Below are 20,616 nucleotides of genomic sequence, written 5' to 3' on the forward strand. Positions count from 1 at the left end.
ACACTTGTGATCAAAACAAGTCAATTGGGTTGCCTGTTTTGGATGGCTTGGCTGAACAGCCTTGTTTCAGCTAGAACTGTTACTCATGAGTTATCACAGGAAGATTCCAGTGTTATGATCACTGTTATTAACTTGAGTTTAAAGGGACAAAGGCTTTGTACTAAAAAGGGAACCATGAGGGAAAAGCCTTGCACAATGGTATGTGGGACGAGTTCCTTACAGCAGTGTACATTTCCCTCTTAATCAAAATAGTCAAACTGTGGAACTTGACATTGATACAATATGTTGTTCCCATTCTGGAAACACATTCACTAAGAGTTAATAAATAATCTATGCATTCTAATCTTTTAGAGTCATTTCAAAGGGATGAAGTCATCTGCTATAATTGTACATGCAGTACCTCTGCCTTCACTGCATTCAAATGTAAAGGTGAGAAACTGATTAAAGGTGCTGGGTTGCTAGAGATAGATGCTCCAATTTAAATGCCACACCATTTGTTTTTAGCAAATTGAGTTGCTAGAATAATATTTCCTTCTATTGTAAGGCTTTAGCCCTGGATTTCCACCTGTTCAACCCAGATTTAGCTGGGCTAAAGGATTAATGTTCTTACTAAATCTGCAGGGATTGCCTCAATCAATACAGGCTACCCAGATAGACCAGTTTCCCAACTACACAGCGCTAGTCACCTGGTGCCAGACCTATAAGAGCATCACACTCTCATTTTGACATCATGAGGCAAATTTTGCTGCAGGAGTTCCAAAGAAGCTGCTTTCAATAAATGTAGGATGTTCTCCTTTTCTTTGCTTTTAAAAGGAGCGGAGTTGACTTGCCTGGAAAAAATCAGACTTTCCATGTCCAATTTCAGTCCAATTTCAGATCCTAAACTGAAATTACATGTCAGGCTGTAAATATCCCAAAGTAGTGGGGTGTTTAGTCATTGCTTAGTTTGATTTCCCATCTTCAGACTGCTACCCAGCTCAGGGTGGATTGTTTAAAACTAGCTTGAAGGTAACTATGCTGTCCAGCATTTGCAATCAGGACTGCAGCATGGACACTCTCATCTCTGATACCCATGTTTCCATAACCAGGTTTAATTTTCTTATCAAGAGTCAAACTAGATGACATGATGCTGTCAGCCAGTGCAAGCAAGGATAAGCCATGTCAAACTCCAGATTGACTCAGCTCCCATCAGTTGTTTACTGATGCTGGAGCATGACTCCTCCTCATCTTTAGAGCCTAGTGAGTTTTAATTGAAATCACATCATCAAAGGGCTGTAGTCAAGCATTGCTGTGTTACATGGTGATCACAAGCCCAAAGGAAATGATTTTAATGAAGCAAAGAGCCCATGTACTCACCAGTTAAAGTCCCAGCTAAAGAAAAATCCAAGTGCACTTGAAGGTGCAGAAATACTCAGAGCAAAGATCAAACTTCCCTTGCACCTCTGGGAATATAATAGAAATATTACTTGCTAGAGATCCAGCCTGGCTAGATCTAGTGCTGTGGAGATGAAAGACGGACTGCACTGCTTTCTTAGGTCATTCAATACTCCAGCATTTTACGTGAATATCAATGGCAGCATTGTCCAGTGTATACATTATATTGAGACAGTCAAAAATGGTATATCGATGATAGCATCTTTAATAGCTATAAAAATAAAGTGAGGGAGACAGGGGGTGATAAATAAAGAACAGCCTATATTGATCCATCCGCATCTGGTTTGTTGGATTCCTTATACAGTTCATGGGAACAAAAATCTGTCAGTTCATCCTCTTTCAAAACAAACTGCTTTCTATTAACAGGCAGCAGATAATCTCATGGGTTTTAAGGAAACATACAACAGGGATCTGCAAAAAAAGGATATGATGAAGATTATTAGTAGGGCAATAAATTTCATCAGCCTTTCCTCTTGAAACTAAGACAACTGCACTCAGCAATAAAAATAATAATAATAGTCTGAAGCTCTTCTGTGGCTCTGCAGCCTCCCTATGTCACTCACTGTTACAGTAGCTTTAAAAGTGGTGCTTAAGCCCATCTGCTAGGAAAATATCACTTGCAATGTGATAAGCATTTTGCCTTAAGCAGGTATTAATCCTGGATCCCGTGTATCGCAGCTTCACAATGGTCCTGCTGAGTCTAAGGGCTGTCACATTCACCTGGCAGGAGAGAAAGAGACACTCTGGAGTCCCTCTGTTGTCACCTCATGGAGAGCCTGGACTGCAGATCTCCTGACTGGCCTGTCAACTTGTCATCTATCTCTCCACATCTGGTGAGCAATCTACAGAAAACTGATGCTCTTATCAGCAGCCTTGAGGCTGCACTGTAGCCAGCAGGGTGGGAGAAAGGCCTGGGAGAGGAGGAGACATGAAAGCTGTATGGTATTTATACAAATGTTGGTAGATTGTACCAGAGCTACTGCTCCCACCAGCAGTTGTTCCACGCTGAGGAAGAGCACACTCCTACACCAGACTGACGGTCCTCAACTATGGCTGCCAGGGGCTTCCATGTCTTCAATGGATGCTCTGTTTAGGTATTGCTCAGCTGGGATGTGCTGACATATCCCATGAGACCAATACTTCTTCCCTACATTGAAGACTGCAGAGAGAGAGGGAGAATGAAAGCACAAATAAAACTGCTTTTTGCCTTCTGATTTTTCATTGTTTCCCCTTTTCCAGAAATAAAGCACACTGTGTCTGCCCCATTTTCCAGAAAGAAAGGATCAAATGACTGGAAAACTCAGTGCCCCAGGTACTGGCATAAACCTTTTGCTCTTTTTGTATGGCTGCATTGGAGAGGAATAGGCCACAACCAGAGAAAAGAGACTGAGACAATATGGATTGTTCGTGGAACGTTGCTCTGTGACTGCAAAGTCCTGATGAATGAACCTAACTGAAGCTGAGGTTGAGCTTACAGCCTACAGTATATGGTGGTTTTGCAGATTATTACTAATATAATATTTCCTGTTCAGAGGAAAGTATATAGGGGAATATGTGTGTACATGTGTTTAGTGGGCTCCATGTGCTCTCCAATATGTAAAATATTTCTCCCTTTGAGACCCCAGGTGCTCAAGGCTAAATTCCCAGAGCATGTGGGAGGTCTTTCACAGGGCTCCTGTTTCCCTCTACAGACAAGATGCCTGAGCACTGAGTGCACGCTGTTTACCTTCCAGCCATGACACATGCTTACACAATTTAGAGGAGAACAGCAACATTTCTAATAAAGACAGCACTGAACAAATGGCTCAGAAATACTCCCTATTTTCTCGGTTAGTTCAGACTAACATCTTTGTTTCTGCTGGGATTTGAGCATCATGTGGTTCTGATACATCTGATCTGATACATCACACTGAGTTAGGACTTTGCATGTGATATTTGCCTATGTTGGCTTCTGGCTTCCTACAATATGAACAAACTGACTTATTTTCTTATCAGGTTCCCATCTCCTGCCCCAGGGTCACAGAAGGAATAAAGCCCTGCTATGGACAGCAATATTCAAAGAGCTTGTAGAAATCCGCTGCTGCTGCAATTCACCACCTCCTTTAATTCCAGTTAGTTCACTTTGTTTTCCCAAAAGAGTGTTACCAAAGCCAGCTACTGGTTTAAACTGTTGCCCAAGTGTGAGATGAGCAGAGGAGGGACCAGCAGCCAAAAATACTCGTATGCCACTAAGAGACTTTTATTGACCATTTTTTACCTTGAAGCTGCTGGTGGTGTCTGCAAGGATGACAGTGCAAATCCTGCTATTTCATTTGGAAGGCATCTCTTCTTATGTATGATGCTCATGTGCTGAAACATATCATCTCCTAAGCAAGGTCACCTACGAAAGGCATGAGGGCACCCAGACTGCCTGTTGTCCCAGACCCATGCTGACTCCTAAACCATGCCATGAGCTGATTGAGGGAGAGTTTGTTTTCCCAGGTCAGGAGCATGCTGACAGCTGTCTTCCAGGACCTGGAAACAGGTCAAGCTACTGATATGGGGAGACATTATCTGGTACAGCTCCCACTGCTCCATGCCTTTTCAGCTCCCCCATGTATTTTAGAAGCTACTGTAGAGTGTATTTTAATATAGCTCCCAGCATAGCTTCAAGGAGGGAGGCAGAAGAGTGTCAAGCAATATTGTTATAAATAAGTTTTTAAATCAATATCATTGTTTGACAGATTATAGTTCTTTATCCTGCTTGTTTATCACATATGGAGACACACACACACGCACATAGACATACACACACTTAAAGAACCTCTGTAGTTTAAACCTCTGCTGCTCCCTTTGTCCTTGTATCCTTTCCTCTAATGTTTATGACCCATTTTCAAAGGCATGTGCTGGTATCTGATGATCTGTGTCTTTTCAAGTCTGCATGCAGACATGCAATCTCACTGTCTGGGTAATGCTTCCAACGGACAGCCTTCCAACACTCACGTCCCTCTCCCTCCTTTGCCCCCTTCCCATGGATAAAAATGACTGATGAAGCCCATTACTTATCTATCAGATAATAGATCAACTTTGACAGAGATTCCTTATAAAAACTCTTTCTTAGCAAAATTTGTTCTGGATGTCGAGGAGGCATTGGGCTGAAACACTGCTTTTGGTGGGGGGTTAATTTAGCATTTAAATTCTTTTTCTCTATTGACTTTTTTTTTAAATGGAAAATTGGCCACCTATGTACGGCAGAATTGAGCTGATCCATGCTTTTTTGACAAAGGAGAAAAGTAATGTTATCCTAAAATAATTCTCCCTGTAGCGTTGATGGCATCATGGCTTGTAGACATGATTAGGTTCCGTACAGCAAAATCCTGACACCCAAACCAGGAAAAGATGGTGCTACAAAAAGGGATTTAGTTACTTTTTGTTAGGTCAAGAGCATTACCAGTGATAGGGAGAGAGAAGCAACTGTGCTTTGTAGTTTTGGCCACGTAGTAAAACACTGTGCCCACCACACCAAGTGCAGAACAGCTCAAGTCCTGAAAAAATGCAAATCAACTGCAAGAGGCTCAATTCATTTCTTGTGTTCAGGGCCACACTTCTGACCTACCCAAGAAGTGCCTGGGATCCATTTCCACATTGCATTTTCCAGCTGCATCAAGCCCTTGCAAGTGCATCCAAACCCAGTGAAACAGATCTGCTGATAGGTTCATGATGCATTTTTGATGAATGGAAAGATGCTCCCAGATGAAATTCTAGGACTCCAAACTGAAGCCAACATTTCTAACACAAGAAATTTCCAAACCCTGCAAGCCACAACATCTGAAGTTACAGCAGTTGTTTGCAGGGCCTGCTTATCAGAGAGCTCCATGAGGCCCAGTACATGAATAACTCCTGTCTGCTTTGTCCACCACACTAAAGCACAGAGCAGGACAGTTCTGAGGATGCAGTGGGGCCATACCCCAACATATGCCCCCCATGTCTTTCCCTCCCACCTCCAAAGTGCTCCTGCTGCTCCCAGTGCATTGAGGAGAACCTGACTGGGTGATGGGTACACATGTACTGCTTCCAGCAGGGATGTGTGCCTGGTTCTTACAGAGCCTTGCATTGCCATTTATTTTACACTCACTTTTTCTACAGACAGATGTGCCTTCTCCCCCCAGGCTGTAGCAAAGAAGAGAAGGGCAATGGCTGTTTGGTATACATGATTGTGGGGGATGTATAGGTTACTATAATTCCCAATTTGGCAGAGGTCCCGAAAATAGTTCTTGTAGAAATATGTATTCCTGAAATGACCTAAAAATAACCCAGTGTCAACCCAAAGTATACATAAATTGGAAGATCAAGGTACAGAAGGTTTAAAACATGCTGTTTTCCCTGCATCTGTATCCTAGGGAGTACCTTTATGGTGGTGTTATTCCACCCCCAGGCTTTATGTTGTGCCTGACGCCCCCACCACAACACTCTGTTCCTTGTTTGAAGAGCTTGAAAGCAGCATGGTTTGCCTCAAATTGGCAGGACCTCTTCCAACACCTAGAGCAGAGGGTTGAGTGTGTTGGCAGCACAGTATAGGAGCCAGGAGTGCCCACTATCTGTCTGCTCTTCAGAAATGCTGTAAGCACTCAAAGTGAACAGACCCCCCCATCTCCTCCCATATGCCATTAGTTTTAATGTTACCTGCTATACAGAAATAGAGTTAAATTATCTTCAGCAGGTTTATCTCCATTTTTAACAGCAGTGTCTGAGAGTCAGCAGAGTCCTTCACAAATCCCATATCCAAAATGAATATGTGAATATATTGAGAAATTAGCATGAAGTGGACAATATGGCAAACTTATTTCACATCCCCAGACAAAGACAAATGAAAATCAAGAATCTCTGCAGCATCCTGAAAAAAAGCATCTTAGTGAATAAATTACACTTGAAAAGGCAGCAGTGTTTTTTTAATGTTAAGAGATTGATTCTCAGGACCAGAAGCCTGAACCAGCAAACACAATACCTGTTTCTGTCTCCCCCATCTGAGAGCTCTTCACTGCAGAGCTGAGTAAATAATTCGCAGTAGATAATTTACCAGCACAAAAGCTTTCTTTTTTCACTTGCTGAATGTCAGTGCCTTGATTGTGGCTTCCTATAATTTATTTGTAATTCAAATTTACTTGTCCAATTTATTATCTTTCTTCTTTCCTATCAGGTCAGATAGACTGTGAAGGGTCTGCTACAAGTATTTCAACCTGCCTGTTCAAAAGAGGGCTGAGTTCATCATGAGTGTTGTCACATGGGGTTGTTTTTTTCCTCCATCTGTAGGAATGCAAATTGTGTGATCAGGAGAAGAGCTTCGAGTTGATAATATAAATTTTATCCTGCTTCAGCCCTGGAAAAATGGTTGTATTGCAATCTCTGCTGTCTATGTGCAAAGCTGAAATGAAATCTTCTTTTTATTACATTCACTTGAAATAACAGCACCTGCATCCCCACACTGGGTTGCCAATGGCACAGTCAAAACCTCATTCACTTGCCTGCATGCTTAGGCTCTAGAAAAACTGGAAACTGGGACCCCCCCTGTATTAAGCAGTGTCCCTTCTAAATGTTCTAATTGCAGAGCACAGAATGCAAAGAAATGGTCACAGCAGTGGTGGATGAAGAATTTTTGTCCCTCATTAGGCAAGTTTAAGCTTGAGGTTCTGGTAGAGCTTTGTCATCTCAGCCCAGCACTTCTGCTATATGGCAGTATTCAAGCGTGCAAACTTCAAATGGGCTTTCCATGGGCATTCATGCAAGCCAAGCTCCATTGCTCTAATGTCTGCAGAAAGCAAACAGAAAAGAGCTGGGGAATCTGGGCATAGGGAATCCATTTTCAAACCACCAGCAACACTAGTCCACTTAACATAATCCTTCTCTCAGCCCCTGGATGTGAGAGATGATTGAAACAGAAGTCAGCATCAGCTAGCCAGATCTTAATGGGACCCTAGCTCTTGAAGGCTGTTTGCTGCTATTCACACTACTGTGCTTCCTTCAACTTACTTAGTCAGATATAATTAGTGAATATCTTAATGCAAATCTGAGCAGAGGATGGAGCTTTAGAGCAGGATTTCTCAGTAGGCTTTCACCAGAGAGCTACATAACCTTCCTGAGAAATGACCACCTCACATAACATTTCCGTAATTACTTTACTGTAAAATCCAACACAAATTAGGCAAAACTTGGGAAGCTTGGTTACTGTTTTCATTCATCTTGTTTATTAATATGGGCATATGAGGGGTGAAGGATATGTGTACAGTTTGGTTTTGTGTTTGAAATCCTGGTAGTTTCACAGCCATTTTCCCAAGTCTGTGGGCTCTGCTCCACGGGTTGACAAATACCCTTCTAGAGGATCAAAAGTGTGGATAGGATGTAATCAGCAGAGGTAAAAACTGCACAGCTCCAGTTTTGTCTGAAATCACAAATGAAGGTAACTCACTGTTCCAGTGGCAGTTGCCTCTGAAACCCACAGGAATAACTTCCTCGCCTTTTGCTCTTTATTTTTACAGGCCTTTGCATTTCTCAGCCCTGATCTTAGGTGAGACGAAAACACCAAATTAACACGAGGGAGCTGTGCAGAGGCCCAGCAAAAACCCCATCTCATGACACCCCAAACCTGCCTGGTGCCATGGTATCGCCGAGCGAGCATCCTCACCACCACCAGCCTGCCAGCCTCTGGGGCAGCACAGCCTCAACTGCATTGCCTCAAGGGCAAGCACATGAAATATTCGCATCCCCACACGCCAGACCCAGCAGACCACAGCGTCCCAGCTGTGATCGCTGAAACGTCAGCAGCAAGTCTCCTCCATGAGCCATTTCTTCCCAACATAAAGGGGGCTGGCTGCCTCTGGCCTGCTGACTGGCAGCCGCGAGGCTCTTAATGAGCATCTCTTCCCCTTGGCAGTGCTCACGGAAGGAGACCTCAGCTGGGAGGGAGAGCTGTGATGTTGGGCTGAATTACCCTGAATTATTCTCTGCATGTCTAAAAACCCCCATAACTGCTATTTAGAAGAGTTCATAAACCAACAGTGCATCCAACTTACAAAAGGCAGAGCAAAAAAAAAAAAAGAAAAGAAACAAAGCACAGCATGAACCTGTATTTTAAGATAAATTCAATTTTTCCCAGTTGTCCCTTTTCTGAACCACTAATAGAACAAACCCTGCTAAAAGCTGAGGAGGGACAGGAAGAAACGAAGGCCCTGTGGAAAATTCAGGAGTGATGCACCGTGCATGAGAAACAGTACTGAAAGATGCATGAGAGCTGTTTTGTTTAAAAAATGGACTGTGGAAATATTAGCTTCCTTGGAAGAACCAAGAGCAATAAATAGAAGGAATCAAGACTAGAAAGAGCCTGAAAATGAGAGAAAAAAGGTCTCAGAAGCGTGGCTGGGTTGGAAAAGAGGTGGCACTGGAAGTTTTCAGACCCCACACTGGCTTAGGTCAGAGCACAGAATGAGGCTTTAGTCACCAACACAAGTGAAGATCTTTGTTCTGGGGTAGAAAGAAACAAAAGTCAGGTCTAGAAAAGCTGTAGCAGGAAGGAGTTCCTTGGCCAGCTCCTCTTCCTCCTGCTGCTCAGCCCCAAATTGAGGCAAAGAGAAATGATGGCTGGAAGTCAGCATGGCACCCGTGGGGAATGAAGATGTACTGCTGAAGCACAGCCTGCCTGAGATGAGTGTGACATTGGTTTTGTGTGACTGTCATACTCAGAGTGGTGTCCAGGAGCCAGAAATCATTGTACCAGTGACATGGCAGTGGACTGAATTTCCTCAGTGGCAAAGGGAAGCAGGAGAGACTGGGGATGCGTGTGCTTGGTGTCAGCTGGAGTGAGAGGCAGTGCTCCCCAGTATAAGACAAGCAGCCTTCACCCCACTCCTTGTTTTTTTAACCACAATAAACACACGCTTGCAACATACAGGGTGACCAAATAGATGCAGAGGCTACACATAAAAGCCAAAGAACACAGGGATTCAGTCAGGAAAGTCAAAAAAGCCATTCCTTTGCAGCTACATCTATCAAGCAAGATTGAAGATGTCATTAGGCATTGGGCAGTGCCCGTCTGGTGAAGTGTTTCCTGAGCCTTTAAGTAGGCTCTGGGAAAAGTGAACTGAGTAATTGCCTTTCCTGGGAATCAAACACAGCAATGGTGTGGCAGGCAGAGATAGCAATGAAAATGCAGTGCTGCACTGCTTGCCTGGTTAAGTTAGCAGGTGTGTGTGTGTATGCGTGTTTCTGTGCACACCTTTAATTAGCCTGGAAATTAAATGGCTGCTGCAGAGTGTCTATCTCTCATGATTTTTAAAGGACCCCTCTGTTGTGTGTTTTAGAGTCAGATTTACAAAGGAGCTGGGAAACAGTGAGGATGTGCTCTGCACTGATGCCGCTTCCCAAGCTTGGGAGGCAAAATAACCCCAACCAGCAGGGAGCCAGGAGCCCAGGGGAGCCCCCAGTGTGTCCCTCTGCCCTCTTCCTAGCAGCCACCAGCATAAGAGACACAATTAGGGTCTGAGTCATCCCAGCTGATACCCAGCTGTCAGACCCTGACGGATATCCTTGAGGTGGGGTTGAGGGTCTCAGCTGGGTAGAAACAGTGCATTAAAATCCCCTTGGCTCATGCAGGATCCGGAGTTGCACCGGCTGCTCCAGCACTAAGCTGGGGAGAAGCAGGGACTTTGCACCAAAATGAACATAGCACCCTCTGTCATGTCCACATGGCAAACCTGGGTGCTCATTCGAATCTGTGAGCGTTTTCCTGTGGTGAGGGCCAGAGTGCCTGGCTTGGGAAAACAGGAGGAAATACAGGCAGAATTTTGCAGTCCCAGCCAAATGCAGTCACCTCCACCTATCACCTTCTCTTCCTGAAGAATCCTCTATGCACTTTTGGTCCCAAAGGTGTTACCATGTTCTTAAAATGTTTTCAGTATAATTGGACCTGGTCAGCATATGATGAAGCCAAAGCACAAGCTGACAAGCACAGGACTGACCCTTACATGTTGGTCACATCTTTCTTCCCCACAGAGGTGCGACTAGGAAGGAGGAAAAGCTGTTAAAGCCCCTGAAACTGGCTGAAGTTGTAATAGACTGAAAAAGGGAATCATTGGGCAAAAAATGACACTCTTAATTTTTTATTTCCCCTGAATTCAGGAGGAGAACCAAATCTTTCACTTGTATTTCTTTGAATTATGGAAAGGGAATTCCATACGAAATTGCTTTGTTTTCTTCAAAGCTATTGATAACTTCTGTGTTGATGACTTATGTGTTTCATGTTACAATGTCAGGAAGAAAGGCTGGTTATTTAAAATATTAAAATGATTTTTTTTTTTTGCATAAAAATGAATGAATTCCTTGTTCCTTTCATTTTGACATGGTCTGTGGAGACCGTATGCTCAGCGAGTCTAAAAACTTTCAGGACAACCTGTCACAGCCTCTAGGAATAGACTAAATAAGTGTTAACCAAAGCATGAAATATGAAACACAACAACACAAGACAGAATGAAGTGAAACTCTGCTCTGATTTCAAATCACGCATAAACAGATTTCCTTGCAATAAGCACAGCGCCGTTTCCCTTGTGCTTTGCTTGTGTTATCTTTTTCAGGGGGAGAAAAAAATGTGGCATTTCAAAATACTCGACCTGCTCCAAATGAAATTATTTCTGTTATTCTAAGGTGGATCCCACCAAAAATGAACAGAGAAAACTGTTCAGAAAATTGATGTCTTTTTAGTGTGTACTTTTCACTGCTTTTTCTACCAGGAGTGTTGTCCAGTCGGGAGGTACTAACGGCCCTCCATGGAGAGCTTTGAAGATGAAGGAGCTAAAATTAGCAGTTGAGTTCAGGACTAGGTTCCAATAAATATTACCCAGCCCTTAAAAAAAATGTTGATAAAGTATAAAGACTTAGAGTGCCTTTTTAAAAAGGAAATAGCCCTTGGCAGTGGTATTAATGCTTTTTATGGACATTTGCACATTGTACATCTTTTCCTACAGCAAGGATATTTCTGAGGAATACAGGAGCCTTGGTGAGCGATGAGTAAGTGAGGTTCTTGCAGCTGCTGCTTTACAGGTTTCAGTAAATCTCACACCTCAGAATATGTTGCAGTCCCTGTTAGGTCCTGCCTCCTAGCAGTTGTTGTGCTGCATTGATGTCCCACTGGAGGAATATTAGCAGAAAGTATATGATGCTTGTTTCTGTAGCAAGTGCAGTTACTTCCATAGCTCATGCTTTACTTTCAGGCTTTACTTTCAGCCTTACTCAAAAGACTGTCTCCTGAGGGGTCTCCTTCCATTCCCCTGAAACAGTTGATGGTGCTGATGGCCAGAACTGGTGACAGAGCAAAGTGAACCTTTGGCCAGCTCCAAGGTAGCTATTCATTTTATTTTTAGAGTGCAGATTAATATCACCCCAACGCTGATACGCAGTGCTTTTCACCCTGCTTTACAGGGTTCTGCAATCCTTTGCTAGTGAGCCAGCTGTCAGTGTCAGTGCACACAGGATGTGACTAAGATCTGGAAATTCAGTTTATGCTTGTATGAATTCAAGCAACTTCCAGTGCTATGGGAAGCAGAGATACCTTCCACTCTCCTTCCAGATTTCCTCCTACAAACACGCCAAAAATCCCATTGCTTTTGGTGACAGACATCACTGCAACATAGCTCTGCCTGAAAAAAAGAGTAAATCACAGATGCGCACTCTTGCCTTGCAGCTTCAGCTGGGAGAAATGAGAGTCACAAGCTCTGGAAATAAATCTGCCTCTCGCTCAGCACCAGATAACCGACAAGTGTTCGTCCATCTGCCATCAGCAGTCAAACTGTGAGTTTGCTGATGTGATATTACAGTGGCGTAACTGACTGAGGCTTTTTGGATCGTGTTCCACGCTCGTGTGTTGGCTCTCCCACAGCAGCATTCTGGGGGTGAGGGCCGAGAGGCAAAGGTGCTCCTCGAGACCGGACTGATGGAGCTGGGCAGCAGCAACGTGAACGGATGGCTGAAGAGGAGGCACTGCCTGACTGCGTTAGCGCTTTCTGCCAGCAGCAATGACAGAGAAAGCTCTCCGCAGCTGTCCCTCAAATCTCTGTGCCGCATAGTCAAAACCCTTTCTGCTTCACGGCTCATCTGCAGTCACTTGTATCGGTTACCAGCCGCAGCACTGAACTTCTGTCTTGGCATTTGGGTATCAATCCCTTTTGTCATCACTGTCCCCCATGGTGTCCTTAAATGGACACACGACAGGGGTGATGGTAACTCATTCACTGCAGCATCTTCAGTGTCCGGGCAGTGTGATCCACACACTGGCAGGGCCCACCAGCCATGGTGGTGAACGTTTCCTCCCTTGGCTCAGGTGGTCATGACAGCCACAGGCAAAATCAACCTGTTCCCTGAGGCTTCCCAAAAGCTTTGCTGCTAGTGGAAAGGCCAAGCAGGGGGAACGCTTTTGTGTTCCATGCTGGTATCATTCAGCATCGCCACCACTGCATTTTCCAGATGGGAGCAACTTGGACAAAGCCTGTCAGAGGGTCTCAGCACCAGCTTGCTAGCTCAGGGATGAAGTAGCACCATGATCAAGGAGAGATGAAAACGATGGTGCATGCACCGCAAACAGAGACACTGAAGAAAGTGTAGGGAAGATTATACAGAAGTTGTAGCTCATTAAAGGAAAACATGCTGAGATATTTTTATGTTGCTGCTAGTTATAAAAGAGCCAGTTAAAAAAGCTTATTACGGTAATTACACCAGTGTAAAGAGAGACCTAACAAAGATTACAGCACTTTAATATGCCATCATCATGGCTTAAGTGAAACATATTTAGGACTCAAACAAGGCATTGCCCACATGCCTGGGCAGGGAATAATAAAAGCAGAAATGCTGTTCAGGTGGCTGCAGTGTTGGCAGAAAAGCAGTCTGTGTCTGCTCATTGCAAGGTGGGACAGGCCAGAGGAGGCTGCGATGTGGGGCTGACACTGCACGGTTGCCATGGGGGAGGAGGATGGCAGGTGAGAAGGGGCAGAGATGGACTGTGGGGGATATGGAGCGCAGGCAGGTGATCTTGAGGTGGGAAAGCAGTGTAAAGATCTCCCCTTCACTACCTCCATCACCCTGTCTGTTACAGGGAGCATGAATCAAGATAGAGGCCATCAAGACCCATCTCTGCCATGTGACCTGGCACTTCAGATAAATCCCCCGCTTGCACCTCCAGCTTCCAGAAGCTGGGAGGAACTGGACCATAGAATTTAATGGCCTTGGTGAGATTTTTCCTCCCTTAATTTATTCAATCCCCTTCTGATACAGAATTTATGTTTTCACCCCTGGAGGTGGTGTCACCTCAAACTGTGCACTCCTCTGCACCCAAATTTATGCCAGCTTCTTGATAGAAACTCTCCTTTAACCCTTTATACTGTAAGTACCAACTACTTGGTCTTGCTTGCTTTTGGTAGGGCCCATCTCTCCTGGGTAGACTCCTGCAAGAATTTCACAAATTCTTAAAGAAACCCAAATTCCTCTCTCAGCCCCTCACAAGTATCTGCATTTTGGCACAGTCCAGTGCAGGAAGCATCTCAGTGAACATCACTGTGAAGTCCACAGCCGTTTTACTTACAGGCATCCACTGTAAGTAAACGATCTTCCCTAGTGCTCACAAATCACTTATCTAGATGCTGCCACCTTCATCACCATCACGTGCATGGTGGTGGAGCCCTCAACAGCTATCTCAAATCTGGTTTGGCCACTCTAGGCTCAGGAGGCAGTTAGTTCCTGGGGTGGATGAACTGACTGCATGGAGTATAACCTAGATTCCACCTCCACAAGGTCACAGGGATTTTGTCAGTGATGCTCAGTGCAGTGCTCTCAAACCCACTCCTCAGCTGGATTTTCACCCGAATATTGCTTCACTAACAGATGTTTCCCTTTTCTTTGTATTGTTTCTTCACTCACAGTCTTCTGAGGAGCCAAGGCTGGAGTAGCCTGCAGCCATCTCCTCTCCCACAGCTAAACTACTGCTGCAGCCAAATCTCCTCACTTGGATTGGCTCCTGCAATCCCAGGGGCACCCACTTCAGCATAAGCTGTAAACAAGTGGATGCAGATCATGTTTACTCATGAAGGAATAACATGCAGATTTGGATTCATGCAATCTGATTCCAGTCTCCTAAAAGGAAGCACGACATCCAACAAAGCATTACTCAGGTTGGGTTGTCAGCTTACAACAATTTAAGCCATGTGAGAAGCCAGGCCAGCCAGCAGAATCCATTTCACCCCTTAGCAAATATCCAGATGGTGCTTGTCATGCTGAAAGTGAAGTGTCCTTTCTAACCTCAGAGGCATTCCAAGGTGGCACTTGGAAAAGGACATGAATGCATTTTCCTTTTTTAATTCAATTTAAGGGATTTAGAAGAGGCACGTGGTGACATTTTTAGGAGAGTTGATACAGGGGTGACAATGATTTTGCAAATGAATTCATGCAGGAGTGTGATGACCTGAGTTCCTGTGTTCAACATGGGCATCAGCCAGCTGCAGAGCTGCCCACCTCAGGCCTCATTAAAAACATGGGACAATGTAGATTGCAAATGTAAAACAAGTGGTTAAATCACAGTTTAGCTTACTTAAGAATCTGCAGAGCATGTCCTTACTCCCATTTAGCAGAAGGTACCTTATACCACTCCAAAAAGCCACCATGAGCAACCTCCAGATCAGCCCCTCATTGGCACCTGGTGGCTTTCCTACCTGCCATCATGTGTACAGGTAATACCACTGCATAGAAAACACAGACATTTGTGAGGTCTGGTGCAAAAGCAGGTGAATATAGGAGTATAGTGACAGAAGTGACTGATCCTGGAGGAGCGTGCTTAAAACCCTTGTGGCATCCGGACCCCTGCAGGAATGCCATCCCCTGGCAGCTCACACCCGATGTGGATGTTATTTACACCCATGCGGCATGTGCCTGCATGTTTGGGTGCAGGGATGCCCGTGCACCGAGGCTGCTGACACTCGATCTGCATGACTGCAGATATGTGGTGATCATTCTGTTGAGAGTGAGCCTGGCCTAGGCCGGTGGAACAGAGAGCCAGAGCCAACTTAGGTTTCTGCTTCTGCAGCCGTGAGCAGATATGCTGACCCTCCACAGCGAGTCTGGTTCTGAAAACCTCTCTCTTACACAAGCAATTAAACCCCTTGTGCAGCCTTGACATTAAAACGTATTTAAATTTAAAAACAATGTTTACTAATAAGGCTGGGGTTTTTTACCAGTTTATTTGGGTGCCAGAGTTGAGCAGAGACCTCAGGGCTGGCTGATTCATGCCTGTTTCATTTTTCCATTCAATCCATTTTCTCTGAAAAGGAGACATAAGCAGTGAAGCCAATATAGTTTTATTGGATCCAATGCACTGCCACTAAACCAAATATATGTACACTCAGGCCACTACACTTTTATTAAAACAAATAGAATTTAATTCAAACCTGCATTCAATAGCTACAGTTTGGGTTTTGGTGTTTTTTTAATTTTTTTCTTTTTCAAGAGATGAAATTAAATCCTACCAATACTGTTGTTCAATATGTTTTCACAATCACATTCATTTGACCCAGACAATATACATTAATCATAGGTAGCACATCCTTATTAAAAAGAAATTTACAGAAACCAGGTTTCTTTCACGCATACAGACAGAAATCCTAACCCACTGCAAGATTAAACCAGCAGTACAAGTGGGAGAGACTTGATTGTTGTTTTTTATGTTGTTAAAAGACACTTCTACTTAGGATTTTTTTTAGACTACTACCCTTGGTGTGACGGATATCTGCTCAGAAATAAGGCTTTCAGAAATCAGTATCTTTCTAGATGAAACATACTTCGTACAGACCAGCAGTGGAAACGGATACAATGCTCAATACAAACAAATCAAAGGATTGCAGTAAATTCAAACAAGAGCAAGGGAATCAGGGCTTGTACCTGACACAAAGTGTAGCTGCAGGAGACAGTAGTTAGAAGGACCAGCCTGTGGTACCAGAAATCTGAAAAAGAAACAGAATAAATCTCAGTGCAGAATGAAACTGAAATTCATTTGCAACCATTCACAATAGCGATACCCACTTAATCGCATTTCCACACCTGTGTTTGCAGATGAGATTTTTACAGATGCCAAGGGGAAGTCTATTTCCTTTATCACTGAGCGGTTTTGTAAATCAAGCCTATTGTCTCCATGTGTGTCTAATAAACCTACAGTTTTACAAAAACCTTATTTTGCACTTCCAAAAGCTTTTCAGCTCTTTATTCCCTGTGATCTACCCTTTGATCTGGAGAGGTTATTGCCTTTCCTAGTCTCTTGTCTCTTTCTGCTTCAGTTTCTCAGAGAATAATGCAGGACTTTATGAAAAGTGTGTATAAAACCATTCACCTTTTTCTTGATGACATTTTGCAAAGGAGGGACAGGTCCTGCTCTGCAAGCCAAGCTGTTTACTTACCTCCAAAAAGAAACACTCAGGGGAGCTTGTTGAGATGTGCCCCTGTGACTGTGGAGCACGTTTCTGTCCAAGTCAGAAGCGCGTGTGCATTTAATTCCTATGGATTCATATGCATTTCTGTCCTTTGTTTTGGGTAAAGTTTGTGGAAAAAAAAATAATCATAATTGTATATTAAAGTCAGCTGTAGCAGACAGTAATGGCGTCCTCTGGGCACATACTGGTAGCAGAAATGAGTATACCAGCACTGAGGCCATCAGAGTGGTGCCTTGGCTGCATTCAGACCTGACGCAGTTGGAAACAGGCACATCCATGACCACTGAAGCGTAAGTTTGGTTGCTGTTTGAGCACCCCCAGGTTTACAGAAGGTGGGTTTATGAATGGCTTGGTGGGGTTGGTGTCAGAAAAGAGTGCATATAAATACATGATCCCCAGGCAGGTTTAGTGAGTGGGGCATCCCCTGTCTTTCCCTCCTGCATCCTAAAAGGCACTGTGTTGCACTGACCTTCCCTCCTGAATCAAGGGCTCTCTCTGGAGTGTCAGTCTGGAAAGCATCATTAGATAGCAATGGTGGGGGAGCACCATCCCCTCCATATGGGCTGAACAGCTGCCTTTGCAGACTTCCCAGCCGGGGGAGCAAAGGATTAAGTTCAGGACCCATACCCAAACAACCTCCCTCACATTGCTCTGAGTGGCAGTGTGGTGCAGGTGACAAAATGCTTCCACTATTTCCAACCCACTTTGTCAGAGACTGGCTATTGCTTCTTTGCCTCATTCCCAGTGACGGCATTCCCAGTCAACAGTTCAGCAGCTGCTCCTGCCCATCAGGCTTCTCCTCCCTGCCAGCCTGTGCAGAGAGAGGAAAAAAACCCGACCCTGCTCCGAACAATTTTAATTAATGCTGACATTCATCAAGCTGCAGAGGAAGCAACTGCTGCTCCTTGCTTGGGTTTATGTGAAAATAGTAGAAATAAATGGAACTGTCATAAAGTTGTAGACAGTCCTGTCTTCATTTCAGCTGATGCCTGGGAGAAATGAGTTGTGAGCAGCAAGAGATACAGGAGCTCATGGAGAGGCTGATGGGCTGCACAAGTGCTGATGGTTTCTCTGAAAGGCAAGCTATTTCCCAAACCACTCTGTCTTCCTCACCTGTAGACATGTGGGTCTACCTGGGATGCCTGGACATTAACTGTACACAGTGACCTAGTGAATGTCAACCTGGTCCTTGCTGTGTTACACACTGCTCCAGAGGTGGCAGACCCCCGGACCCTGTCCCTCACATGGTTTGGCCATACCATGCACCCAATGTCCTTTGATGCTTTCAAAGACCACATATGGGTTTTACCAAGAGCTGCTCATCACCTGTCTTACACCTGCTAAAGGACTGCAGGTCCATGACCTGGAGATACATGCACCTTCAGCAGGTCTTTTACAGGCTCACCGTGGTAGAAAGGCCAATAACTGTACTGTACTGGTGCCAAATGCAGATAGTACCTGCTATTTTATGCAAAGCATGTATAAGATCTCTGTATCCTTACAAGTCACCTTACCCATTTGCTGATCATTCACAGGCCTTTTAAGTGTTGTAGAAGCTGTAGTAATATCAAGGCTTTCTACCAGGGCAGCCTTTGGATGTTTCTACCTGCTTATTGACAGCTCTTCCTTGATCTTCTCTGTAGCATTAGTTTCCTAGCAAAAATGTAAACCATGGAAGAGAATAATTTCTTATATCCTGACTCCTGGAACTAGAAATAAATTGCTTTTTCTTCACAGATGTGCTCCTGCACCCCAGGTGTCCTTTACTTTAGATTCAAAGCAAAACCAAAGAAATAAAGAAACAAACAGGAATTCTCAGTATGACAGGACAGTATTAGATGTGATTTACTTTGCAAGAGCTAACATCTGACCTGGTATGCATTGCTAACCGGCCTACTGTATGCATACAATACATCTTCTCAAAAGAAAGTTTTGTCTCCCCAAACCCTCAATGAACCAGGGAAGCAGTTAAAAATGGATGTTCTAAGCAAGGGATCTGTGGGGCTGGGGAATCTGATCTGTAATTCTTCTGGGAAGGGTAAATCCTGTGCCCCAGACAAGTCCAGTGGAGGTCTCTTGGGGCAGATATTGCTGGTGTTGTTTCTTTACTTTGGTACAGATCTGGAGCTCTGGATTTGATACCAAGTACTTTTCAGAATATCATTTTTGCCTTTAATGCCTCAAAGTAGCTCTGTCTTCCAGGGAGCAATCCACAGAGCGAACCATCAGTGCTTTCCCAAGCTTTGAAACAGGGCCAAAATCAAAGGAAACCCCAAATCCCTCAAGCCCATGTTCATTTTTTACCCCACTGGCATACTGTGTGACCGGACTGATTAATTTCTGTAAAGTGCTTGGAAATTACGGCATCAGATCCTGATGGTAAATAGCTACAGACCCTCAAGAGGGTAGGCACCTCCCACCCTCTCACACTCCTACACACAGAGTCAGATACATAGGAGTCCAGATTCTGTTGCAGTGCTGGACATGTCAGGACATCTTCTGTAACCCTTATTTTTAATGCAATTATTTAATACAATACAAAAGAGCAGTTATCCTGTACTGACTTTTAAATGGGCTCGCCAATCCTGGAAAAGCGCTGTGAATGATAAATTATTCTTCCCAATATCACTGAAGTAAAATCCACCTCTTTTTTCTCCTTTAGCTCTAGCCAGCAGCAACTGTTGCCTGCTGATAGCTACAGACAACACATTTCCCTTTGAGCAAACAAATATTGTTTTATTTTGTAGGAAAAAATATCCCCTGTAATGTCAGCTATAAAATACAGTAACTGGTCTTCAGCAATACATTGCATTATACACACCTAACTGTATTGGAGACTATAAATTCATCAGATGGTGCAGGCCAGGGGGCTTGTGGAGTAGAAGAGATTTGTCTCTTGTCCCCCTCCAGGGAGAACTGTCACCCTAGTGCTGAGATATTGCTTGAGCAGTGGCTCTCCAGGGGCAGAAAAGGCAGAACTTGCTGAGTCTGTTTGCGATGTGCTTATCTATTATTGACATTCATATCCTGTAATAACTCAGGGAATAAAAATAGAAAATGTGACCACTCAAAACTACCTTTGGATCCTGAAATGACGAATTTCAACTGCAGGGAAGAGACTGATTGGATTCCTGCCAGTCCAATCCCTGTGGGCAAATGCCTTGCCATCTTCTGTGGTAAGTTTTTATAAATGCACATGATTGTGGGGATGTGTCAGAAACATAAAAGAAAATCATAAGCAGTGTTAATGTCACTGACATGGCATTAAAGCCTACTAGCAGCCGTTCAGCGGAGTTACATCATGCACGTTGATAATGATGATAGTTTTCATGTTTCCTAGTATTTACTATTTATTTTGCTCTGCTTTGGGAGTCTGGTTCTATTACCTTTCTCCTCTTGACATTCTTCTCTAACCTTCCAGTTTCTCTGACTACCATAAGGTATTCTTTTAACAGCTTTTGAGCACTATTTCATATCTCGCCAGCTTTGTGTTGATAAAAAAAACCCTTGTGGTTAAATGTCTTTTTAAAATATATTTTTACAGAAAAAGTAAATATTTACATGGAATGCAGCAAAACATATTTTTGAGGTTAAGTTGTTTGTTTATTTTTTCCCCACACTAGTAAAGATCTTTTTCAATGCTCTGTTATTTCTGTTATGGCTTGCATTGTAATTCCTAATCCATGTCAATTTTGAG

This window comes from Melopsittacus undulatus, chromosome 1 (assembly GCF_012275295.1).
Source record: "Melopsittacus undulatus isolate bMelUnd1 chromosome 1, bMelUnd1.mat.Z, whole genome shotgun sequence".
Classification (NCBI taxonomy): Eukaryota; Metazoa; Chordata; class Aves; order Psittaciformes; family Psittaculidae; genus Melopsittacus; species Melopsittacus undulatus.